The sequence below is a fragment of the Micropterus dolomieu genome, linkage group LG20, assembly GCF_021292245.1.
Source record: "Micropterus dolomieu isolate WLL.071019.BEF.003 ecotype Adirondacks linkage group LG20, ASM2129224v1, whole genome shotgun sequence".
NCBI lineage: Eukaryota > Metazoa > Chordata > Actinopteri > Centrarchiformes > Centrarchidae > Micropterus > Micropterus dolomieu.
This window is the reverse complement of record NC_060169.1, coordinates 3184322-3196414: the sequence shown is the minus strand read 5'-3', so window position 1 is coordinate 3196414 and position 12093 is coordinate 3184322.

The following is a 12093-nucleotide window of genomic DNA, read 5'->3' as shown; positions in this document are numbered from 1 at the left end:
TTGAGTACAGTTCTCAGTATTTCCATATTCTACTACTAATATCTTAGAGGTAAATATAATAATGTGAAGTTGTTAACTCATCACTTGATCCCTGAAAATTGTATATCTCTGAAATTTACATTAGTAAAATATGTCAAATAAACTATGTCTTTACCTTTTGTTATTCTGCAGCAGTGGAAGTAATTTAAGCCTTTAAAGTTGATGAAAAAACTAAACAATTCTGCAGTAAACAGCTTGGAACAGCGTGTTCGTACACCCTCAGAAGCTTTATTTGTACAAGATTATATATAATATGACAGAAGACAGCATTGGTTGATCATACAGTGAAACAAAACCCCTTCATTTGGTGACGGCCACTTTATTAGATACACCTTGCTAGTACCAGATTGGACCCCCTTTTGCCTTCAGAACCGCCTTAATTCTTCATGGCACACTTTCAACAAGGTGTTGGAAACATTCCCCAGAGACTTTGGTCCATATTGACATGATAGCATCACGCAGTTGCTGCAGATTTGTCGGCTGCACATCCATGATGCGAATCCCCCGTTCCACCGCGTCCCAAAGGTGCTCTGTTGGATTGAGATCTGGTGACTGTGGAGGCCGCTGGAGTTCAGCGAACTCATTGTCATGTTCAAGAAACCAGTGTGAGGTGATTTGAGCTTTGTGACATGGTGCATTATCCTGCTGGAAGTAGCCATCAGAAGATGGTACACTGTGGTCATAAAGGGACGGACATGGTCAGAAACAACACTCAGGTAGGCTGTCGCGTTTAAAAACAATACTCAGTTGGTACTAAGGGGCCCAAAGTGTGCCAAGAAAATATCCCCCACACCATTACACCACCAGCAGCAGCCTGAACCGTTGATACAAGGCAGGATGGATCCGTGCTTTCATGTTGTTTTCCAGTCTTCTGTTGTCCAGTGTTGGTGAACCTGAGTGAATTGTAGCCTCAGTTTCCTGTTCTCAGCTGACAGCAGTGGCACCCGGTGTGGTCTTCTGCTGCTGTAGCCCGTGTGCTTCCAGGTTCCACGTGTTGTGCGTTCAGAGATGATGTTCTGCATACCTTGTGTGGCAGGATGAGGTTTTTTTTCCCTCCCTCTTACCTGTGCACGGGAAGGTGCACCAGCACACCTGGGGCTCATCCCCTTGACTGGGAGAGGTGGAGAGCTGCCTTTTTAAGCCTGTGTGGTTTTTCTGTCTTCTCCTGTTGGGTGTGGAGACGCGTCTGGGCTGGCGTGCTGCACGTTTATGCCGTTGCCAAAGGTTGTTAGTTTACTGCGGAGTGAGCAGACTTTGTTTCGTTCCTTGGATATTTCCCGTGTGGACAGATGAATACCTGGGCTGCTGGCGTTGGGTGCCTCGTTGGGTGCTGTGTGGTTGCGCGGATTGCTTGCCCCCCTGCCGGGGTCTGAGGGTGGCGTGTCCCGTAAAGCGCGGGACCGAGTTCCAGCCGTGTGCATGCTGCTGTCGAGGCTGCTGGGTGCCACAGTTATCTAAGAGGTTAACACTCCCCGGCGCGTTTCTCCTCCCACTCTTGCTGTTCTGGATATCGGTATAAAACTTTGCTGTGTATTGATACAGTGTTTGGATATATGACTGCCCTGGATGCACAGAACTGGTTTGGAGTGATTGAATATCCAGACATTGGCTCTGTAAATATTGGTATTAACTGGATGTATATTGCATGTGGGTTTGTTTTTGTTTTGTTTTTCTTTGTTTGTTTTTGATCCTTTAATTACGCATGCGGGTTTGTTTTTTGTTTTTTCTCTAATACGCATTACATATCTTTTTAATAGAGCAGGTGTTGCTATTTTAATAATGACAAAAGGAAAAATAAAATTGTATAATTGTCTCTGCCCCCTAATTTTGATAAAACGATCTGTGTGCTTTAAGGGTCTTGGGCCTATCCCAAGTGGCGTTGTCGGACACTCTCTTCCCGAGTGTTATAGACCGCTCGTTTCTGCCACACTTGGTTGTAACGAGTGGTTATTTGAGTTACTGTTGCCTTCCTGTCATCTGGAACCAGTCGGCCCTTTCTCCTTTGACCTCTGACATCAACAAGGCATTTTCGCCCACACAACTGCAGCTCACTGGATATTCTCTCTTTTTCAGACCATTCTCTGTAAACCCTAGAGATGGTTGTGGTGAAAATCCCAGTAGATGAGCACTTTTTAAAAGAAGCCTACATTTTTGTTTTTTGTGGAGGATCCAAACATCAACCAAATAAACTTACTTCGCAGTAAAATATTACAACAATTAGACATATTAAAGTTATGTAAAACATGGTTGGGCTTTGTTCTTTGTATCTCGATTTTTATTGACCTTAGTTCCTCTACTGATGGGTGTCCACATACTTTTGGCCATCCATCTCTCCCTGTCACTGCAATGAAGTCAGCCACTAGGTGGTAGCTTAATAAAGGATCTGAAGGGTTGCAGAGACTGGGTATGGTTGTAACACTTTTTGCTTCAGTAACTATAACTCACTGAATTTTTTTAGCTAGAGTTCTCAAATTTTTATACAAAGTACCCAAATTTGTTCACTACAAATGGCACCAATTCAATCCTCTACAAGAATATCACAGACCTCATGAGTTGATGTCAAATGCATTCTGTGCCCTTGTTACAACCCACCCCACCCCTGTCAGGCAATGTTTAGTTAGCTTTATTAACATAGTGGTTAGAAATTAGAAAGGAAAAAATGCATCACATTTTTTTTTTCACTTTTGTTGCCTGAGAAACTACATTTCAATCTAATATAAGTCAAACAATTTTATCTGCAATAGTATAGATACTAAACAAAAAATAGTCTTAGTTAAAAAAATTTACTTTCTGATCTCAAAATCAGTTTTTTGTCTATATATTCTGAACGCACCTCTTTCCAGACTTGATAACCAAAACGCCTGAACGGGGAGGATGTAGGTAAATACTGAAATGATCACCTCGCTCCTATCTTATCTCTAATTGGTGGACTTGGTGTTGTTATAATACTCGGTCTCCTCTGCTCATACAGTACAAACAGTATTTGTTCATGAAATAAGATTAATTTAAGTTTGCTAAACTACAACTGAAGTCACATTTAGTCAACTTTTTTTTATTTAAAAAAATATATATATTAGTGCAAAACAGTGACGGACAGGTTTTTTACATTCCTTGCTACAGGAAGTCTACAGGATGTCAGATGTTTATTGCACACTGCTGTGCGAAGTGTGAAAACAGAAAACACAAACAGCGTTCTGTTTTTATGCACCAACGGCTTGGAACAGACTTCCTTTAAAAACAAGAGAGGCTACCTCTCGACATAGATTTAAGAAGCAGCTTCTTTTAAAGCTTTTGCTTTTAACTGATTAAACACACTTTTAATTTTGTATTTATTTGATTTTATAGCTCTGTCTGCTATTTTCTTTTTCGGTTTTAATACCTGTTTTTTGTGCATTCTGTGAAAGTGCTCATGAATGTGAAGCACTTTGAGCTGCATTTTGTATGTGACAGGTGCTATTAATATCATTATATTTATATATAATATATTCCATTTATTTATGTTTTATTTTCTTCTTCTGTGCGGCCACATCGGTTTTAGCACTTTCTCTTGTTTTGCTTGCATTTAACTGATCTTTCCACATTTTTCATCTGCTTCTTGTTTCTCATCTGTTTTTGTTTACAAGTAAAGCACTTTAAAGGGCTGTACAAATAAATGTATATATAATATTATTATATATAATATTATTATTATTATTATTAGTTTAAAATCTGAAATTCTGCATATATCACAGTTTCTGGGTAATAACACTAAAGGCATCGATTACTGGAAGTCGTCACATTTCAAGGTTCAAAGAAGAAGATCAGGGAAATGTAAATAACAATCTGCTGTTTATTTTTGATGCCGATGAAGTTATCTCCAGAACGTGAGTGAGGAACTACTGTGAAACACTAAATATATAAAAAAATACGTATGTGTTTAGTTTCTTTTCTGAATGCAAACTAAAAGTTTAAACCTCACAGTTTATTCAGTGTTTCCTAAATCCTCTTTTAGTAACATGAAGTAATGATGGTTTTTTTTTTATTAAAGAGAATCAAAGGGGAATGAGACCCAGTTGGTCACCTGATCTGGTCAGCATCGAGTCCTGACCATAGGTCCTGACAGATCTGTCAGCTCAGAACTTTATGAAATGCACTATCACTGCAAAAGTTTCTATCTCAGTAGTTTTCCTATTTTCACTTCCTCGTATCCCCTCAACAGTCTTTCTACGAACACGCTGTATACCTGGTAGTGAACAGCCAAAACTTCCCTCATGTCAGATTAAGAAGGAACAAGCTATCTTCCTCATATTTAAAATCGAGTCTGATTTCTTTGATCATGAACTTCTCCTTCATAAATCGTAAGTCATTTGAATTTTCCTCTTTTTATTTAAAGATGTCAGTACAAGTACCCACTGTAGAAATACTTTGCCACAGGTAAGAGTTCTGCATTTGAAGTCTACTTAAGTTAAAGTACACAAACAAAATGTGATTAAAATATGAAAAGTACTCATTATGCAAAATTATTTTGCATAATGAGTAGTCTCATTGTCTAGGGATAGCATTTTTTTAACCTTTATTTAATCTGAGGAGAAGACCTGTTGATAAAAAAATCTCTTTTTCAAAGGCGCCCTGGCCAAGAAAGGCAGCACAACAGAAAGATTTGACATTACAGACATAGAATGACAACAAAATAATTAAAACATCTACCATTTAACATTTATACATCTGCAACGGTAAGAGCATACTATAAAAACCAGTACATTAAGACGTCTTCAAACAGATGTACACTAAAGGAATGCCTGCTTATTTAAATACATTAACATTCATTTTTTAAAACCTCTGTAGTCGAAGATTTGAAGGCGCCAGCACCTCCTACCGGAGGTCTTTTGCAAGGAGTTCCAAGTAGATGGTTCGCAGTATAGGAAGACGGTCTTTACCAACACTGAAGTCACCCTGGGAACTTTTAAAAGCAGAATCCTGCTGGACCAGGTATGATCAATACTAGCTAACAAAGCTACTGACCCCTTGACGCCTGAATTTATTTACAATTATATAAGAAAATGTATTATTTCTGTTTTCATGTGCTTTCCAGCTGATGCTAGATTAAGTTGAGATTGTTAATTTGTCTATAGAACACAGAAAAGATATAAATTCAGCTATAATGCAAGTATAATGCAAATTGGCAGAAAAAGGCAGAAACGAGAAACCAGCGCTTGCAAAAGGTTCCTATGCACATATCAAATATGCAAAAACACACCTTGGGAATACATACGCTATCTCGGCTGCAGTCTGAATGGAAGCGGGTGATGCAAATTCACAACAATTGGCGTTAAGGGGTTAATGTAATGTGGTAATTTGCATAAGAGTGGCTTATATTAGATAAAAATACACAAATGTCTCTGCGTAGCTAATGATGGCCTGTTCACCATTAGCTGTAATCTGCAGTGATGTGCGAGCAATCTGGGAGTTCTAATAAAATGAACGCTGCAGGGTTTAGAAGAATCAGGTTTTCTCAGCTGAAGTGCATCAGACAGATTGCCACGAAAGTTTCTTTTTACAACTGAATGAGTTGTTGTGAAATTTGATCCAGACTTATCCAGATGTTGATCAAGCACCATCATGAGGGAGAGCGTCTCCGTGAGTGATTAGAGCTGTGAGGCATGAATGTTTGGCGTCTCACATGAGCAGCTAGAGAGGCCTTTCCAAAGCTTTCCTCTCCACACGTATACAGAAAAAGACTGACTCCTCTGCTCTCAAGTTTTCCTCTATAAAAAGTCCTAGACCCAAACATCCCGCTTCACCGCACCAGGAAACAGTGACTGTCCACTTGCAGGAAAACCAAGTTTAGTGCCTGAAACCAATACTTCTACTACAGTGCTGGTGCCAGTGGTGGATGAAGTATTTGGATCCTTTACTTAAGTAAAAGTACCAATACCTCGCTGTAAAACTACTCTGTTACGAGTACATGTTCTGCATTGAATATGTTACTTAATTAAAAGTTTGTGAGTATAATCAGGAATATGTACTAAGTATTAAAAGTACTAAAAAAAGTATTTGTTTCTAAACGTGTGTCAGACCTGCAGTAAAGACAGATTTTCAGCTATTCGGAGATTTAGAAAGCAAATAAGAGCTTTGGGAAGGCTTGCAGGATGGCAGACCAGTAATCTATCCATCTTAAGTCCATCACAGACCGTCTCCTGGACTCCCCGCAGTTCGCCTACAGAGCCAACAGGTCTGGTGGGGATGAGTCCGCCTATAGGTGGGAGATCGACCATCTGGTGACCTGGTGCAGCCAGAACAGTCTGGAGCTCAACGCTCTGAAGACAGTGGAGATGGTCGTGGACTTCAGGAAGAGCACAGCCCCACCCTCCCCCATCATCCTGTGTGACTCCCCAGTCACCACTGTGGACTCCTTCCGCTTCCTGGGCACCGTCATCTCCCAGGACCTGAAGTTTGAGCTGAACATCACCTCCATCCCCAAGAAGGCCCAGCAGAGGATGAACTTCCTGCGGCAGCTGAGGAAGTTCAGCCTGCCAAAGACATCTGGTACGCTGCTGCCACTGCCAGGGACAAGGGCAGGCTGCAGCGCATCATTCGCTCTGCAGAGAAGCTGATTGGCTGCAATCTTCCATCTCTTCAGGACCTGGACTCCTCCAGGACTCTGAGGTGAGCAGGAAAGATTGCAGCTGACTCCTCCCACCCCAGACACAAACTGTTTCAGACTCTCCCCTCTGGCAGGAGGCTGCGGTCCATCAGGACCAAAACTTCTCTCTGCAGCTCCCCCCTTTCAAATAATACAGATGTCTCTGCACATGTAAACACTATTTCATTTCATATCATGCACAAACCCTGTACACAGGATAAGCGGTTGACGATGGATGAATGGATGGATCATGCACAAACCTGGCATATTGCACATATTTGTTGTTTATTGTTAATCATTGTTGTTTTTATATATTAATATAGACAATATTCTCTTCTGCTGCAATACGTCTGCACAACACAAACCGCAGTAATGCACATGCTACATTGTTCTTTTTCTGCAAATATATTATTTTTCTCTATTCTTTTTATTATTCTTACATTACTTGCGTTTGTTTATTCCATATTTATATATTTCTACATTTATATATGTCGACTGTATGTTTGTCTACGTGTAGCACCTCATCACCAAAGCAAATTCCTCGCATGAGTAAAACACTACTTGGCAATAAAGCTCCTTCTGATTCTGATTCTGATCTGATTCTGTTTCAGACCGACTTCCGGTTCAAGTGACGAAACGACAAATAAGGGAATTTGGATGCATCTTATGTAAATACTCCACCAACAAAGAAGACGTCATTTTGTTCTTCCCCCCTCATAAAGATGCCTTTCAGAAGTAAATCGTGCATTAACAGGTTTAATAACATGACGTCGTCTCTGAAGACTACAGGGACATGAAAGCGGCGTTGTTGAGGAAAAAGAGAGAGAGGAGGTTTCACTTCTCTCTGTAATAAGAAAGATGAAGTAAAAACATTGTTGTGTCTTCTTCTGGTTCAGTTTGTTCTCAGAAAAGCTGCAGCGCTGCTTCTGGTGGACGACAGGAAACAGACGAGGAACAAGAAGAAGAAGAAGAAGAAGAAGAAGTTTTATTTATACAGCGCCTTTCCAGAGCTCAAGGTTGCTTTACAGGGTACATTTACACACTAACACACAACTTACAATCACATAGGATACATATAGTCACATTTAAACGAAATACATGTTAAATAGATATGTTTTTAACTGTGTCTTGAATGTAGCCACAGGTGAAATATTTCTAAGTGAAAGGGGCAGTGAATTCCATAATATTGGAGCATTAACACTAAATGACCTTCCACCTACTGTAGACAACAGGAAACGAGGGATGGACAATAAACCAAGTTCAGGTGATCTGAGAGACCGTGCAGGGCGGTAGGTGAAAAGTAGATCAGACAAAGGAAGAGAAAATCACATAAAACATAAACAACTCACAACTTGATACTACTACTGCTTATACTGCTAATATTACCAGTAGTACTGCTACTAACACGACTACTACTACTACAACAACAAACTACTGCTACCAAAATACTGTTACTAACACTGTATACTATTCTAATGTTATGAGTACTATTACTACTGCTTGGCTACTAAAACTTCCACCAGTACTACTGCTACTATACCTTTATACTATTACTGCTATTGTAAGTCTAGATGTACAGCTACTACCACTAACACTAGTAATTGTATTACTTCTAGTACTACTACTAATACAACTACTGGTATGCTACTGCTGTGGCTTTATAGTATTAGTACTGCTATTGTAAGTCTAGACGTACGGTTACTACCACTAACACTAGTAATTATACTACTAGTAATACAACTAGTACTCTTACCACTATGCTACTGCTATGCCTTTATACTTTTACTGTTACTATTGCTAAGTCTAGATGTACAGCTACTACCACTAAAACTAATAATTTTACTTCTAGTACTACTACTAATACAACTACTGCTATGCTACTACTGTGTCTTTATACTATTACTACTGCTATTGTAAGTCTAGATGTACAGCTACTACCAATAAAACTATTAATTGTACTACTAGTAGTACAACTAGTACTCTTTCTACTATGCTACTACTATGTCTTTATACTATTACTACTGCTATTGTAAGTCTAGATGTACAGCTACTACCACTAACACTAGTAATTTTACTTCTAGTACTACTACTAATACAACTACTGGTATGCTACTACTGTGACTTTATAGTATTAGTACTGCTATTGTCCAAGCCACTAGCCTTACAGCTGCTACCAATAAAACTAGTAATTGTAATACTAGTAGTACAACTAGTACTCTTACAACTATGCCACTACCATACCTTAATACTATTTCTACTGCTTTTGTAAGTGTAGATGTACAGCTACTACCACTAAAACTAATAGTAGTAACCACTACTACTGCTATTCTACTACTATGTCTTTATACTATTACCATTGCTATTGTACATCTTAATGTACAGCTACTGCCACTAAAACTAATAATTATACTAGTACTATTACTTCTAATAGCCTACCATACGCTACTACTATGCCTTTATACTTTATACTCTTGGTATACACCTACTACATTTAAAACTAGTAATTGTTCTACTATAGTTTCTACTACAACAGCTTTTCTACTTCAGTTAACTAAATCAATTAAATAAAGAGTCCTGGTTTCAAACTACACACAATACTTCTTGGCAGGTTTTGATTATTTAGTGAGTGAACAGTTGAAACGTACACTCAGTATAAGCAGTACACACTTAAAATTTGAAGATCAGCGATGACAAAAAGGAGGTATTAGTCCTTGGAAAACATTTTAGTTTAGTGGCATTTGATTATTCTGAAATCAGTATCATGGGAAGTCAGTTATCTCTAAACCAGAAGTGTATTTGCAACTCTGCATACTTTGCAAGTATTTTGATGTCTTAGAACTACTTGACACACATGAATCATTCATGGAAACAGACGAGGAAGTGAAACATACAGCAAAGACTTTGACCACTCTGCACATTCAATCACCTCATTCAACTCCAACCAATGAACTCATCATCACTAATAACACAACCAGTCCTGCAAGTACTCCTACTAATGCTAACACTTTCATTCCAACAACTACTACTGAAAGTTGCATGAATATAATATAATATAATATGATCAGAAAGAGCTTTATTGCCAGGTATGTGTACACATACGAGGAATTTGACTCGTTAATTTGATTGTACATTGCTCATGATGTGCTTACTCATACAAAGATATCATAACACAATAATAAAATAATAATAAAATAAAATCAGACACAAACTACAGAGTAGACAACACTAATATACACACTATGAACAAAACAATATAGACATATTGACAAATAGTGCAGTGATCAGAGTGCAAAGGATGCAAGAGTAAACTATTCTCATTATGTACATGTTGAAGGTGGATATGATATACAGGTACACATACACATGTACACATGTACACAGTGTGATGGAGCATAGTGCAAAGGATGCTGGAGAAAATAAATAAGACCTATGACCTTATGACCTGAGGTAGGTGTATTGGTATACAGTATATACAATATGACATAGTATGAACATAGTATGAACAGCACTGAAACAGAGAATGGTGAATAAATAAATAATAAGTGGAAACCAGTGAACAGGTGCTGATTAGAGACAGAGTTACTGGGTTATTGCACAGGAATTGTTCCTGACACTGTGAGTCAGAAATCAGCTGTTCATCAGAGTGATGGCTTGTGAGAAGAAACTGTTCCTGAGTCTGTTGGTTTTGAATGCGATGTTCTCCAGCCTCACCTGCTGACTCCTGTCAGTCAGGAAGTCTGTGATCCACTGACAGGTGGAGGCTGGCACAGTGAGCTGGGGGAGTTTGGTGCTGAGGATGTCCGGGATGATGGTGTTGAACGCAGAGCAGAAGTTGAAATGAGTGAAGATGGGGGGCCAGCTGGTCCGCACAGATTTTCAGACGCGATGGTGAGACACCGTCAGGTCCAGGAGCTTTCCTGATCTTCTGCCTTTGGCTCACGTCCTCTTCACAGATCTTGAGTGCAGGTGAGAGGTCAGAGGGGGAAGGTGACTGTTTGAAGATAGTGTTGGAGTGGGGGAGAGGTGTGTAAATATTATATAATATAATATAATATAAGGTACAAGGTTGTTTATTTGTCATTATACAGCACAAGGCTGCATAACGAAACAAAATGTGTAGTTCCTTCATGCCACACACACAATATTTAAAATATTATAATAATATAATATATTATAATCTTTGTCAACTAATTTAACTTGAAGGGTAACTTCAGTATTATTTTTATTTTCCCATGTTTTTGTGTCTAACTGAGACAATGCTTTTTAAATTACTCCGGTACTGAGCGAGGGCACTGTAATCCTGAGGGCCCACTAAATTGCTGTTTTTATCAATGGAGTCTTGTGGGATTATAGTGACAAAAAGGATCTTACTTTTTTTTTAAGTCTGTCTCTGCAGGGATCAGGATTTCATAATGTTGTCAGACTCTTGAAATAACAATCTGAGCCTGTCACTGCTTAAAAACAACTTTGACAGGGCGCAAATTAAGTTTACAGCTGCTCACTGTAGTTTTTATCAAACAGGAGGAAATAGTGCATTTGTTGGGGACTATTTTCAGCAGCGGATGAATCCACGTTTGGTGCTCTGGTGAGTATTTGGGGCAGCAGGACCGTGTATGTGGGACTGAGTCACAACAAACTACAGTGTGTGTGTTCATGGTGATGAAGGAACAGTGCAGCAGTGAGCTCACTGATGGGTTTTTAAATCAAACAATGGAGCTCTATGGCTCAGAGGGAGAAGAGAAATCAGGCTGCGATACACACACAGGACTTAGTAAGTACAGGGGTATTCAATAAAAATTCAAAGATGGAGAAAATTTCCCGAAGTAAAACGACTAACTTGCGTTATCATTCAGTGCCATAACGTGTAGTTGTAGCAACATGTGTTTTTAGTCAAAAACTGTTGAATCAAATAATATTTCATCAATATTTACTGTCAGTTTTCACACCAATGTGGAGGGATAGTAAATACTAACTTTAACTCTAATAATAAATTCTAAATTTAAGTAAACCAAAGGCTGCATTTAAAAAATACATAAGAGTTTTTTAGATGTGCATCTTAAAATAAAGTGCTTAATTTCAGAAAAAAATAAAATGAAAAGTGCAGCTTGAAGTTTAGTCTTAACCAATTTTATAATAAACACTCAACACATCTTAACACATGAACACCTTTAATACCTCCTCTTCTCTTTTTTCATTCCCTCTCACATCACTTCCCTACTTTCTCTTGTTCACTGAGATTGGAAATATATGAGATATTCTGGTTTTGAACGGCCCGTGGGAAGAAAGTCCATGTAAGTATCTGTACATTCTTGATTAAAGCCATGTGAAGTCTTTTTTCTCTTTTGTCTCCTCGCTCCATGTGTGTTCACTCACAGACTCGACTTGCAATGCCTATTGCTAGAAAAGCTTTGCACGTTAAAATAGAAATGCTC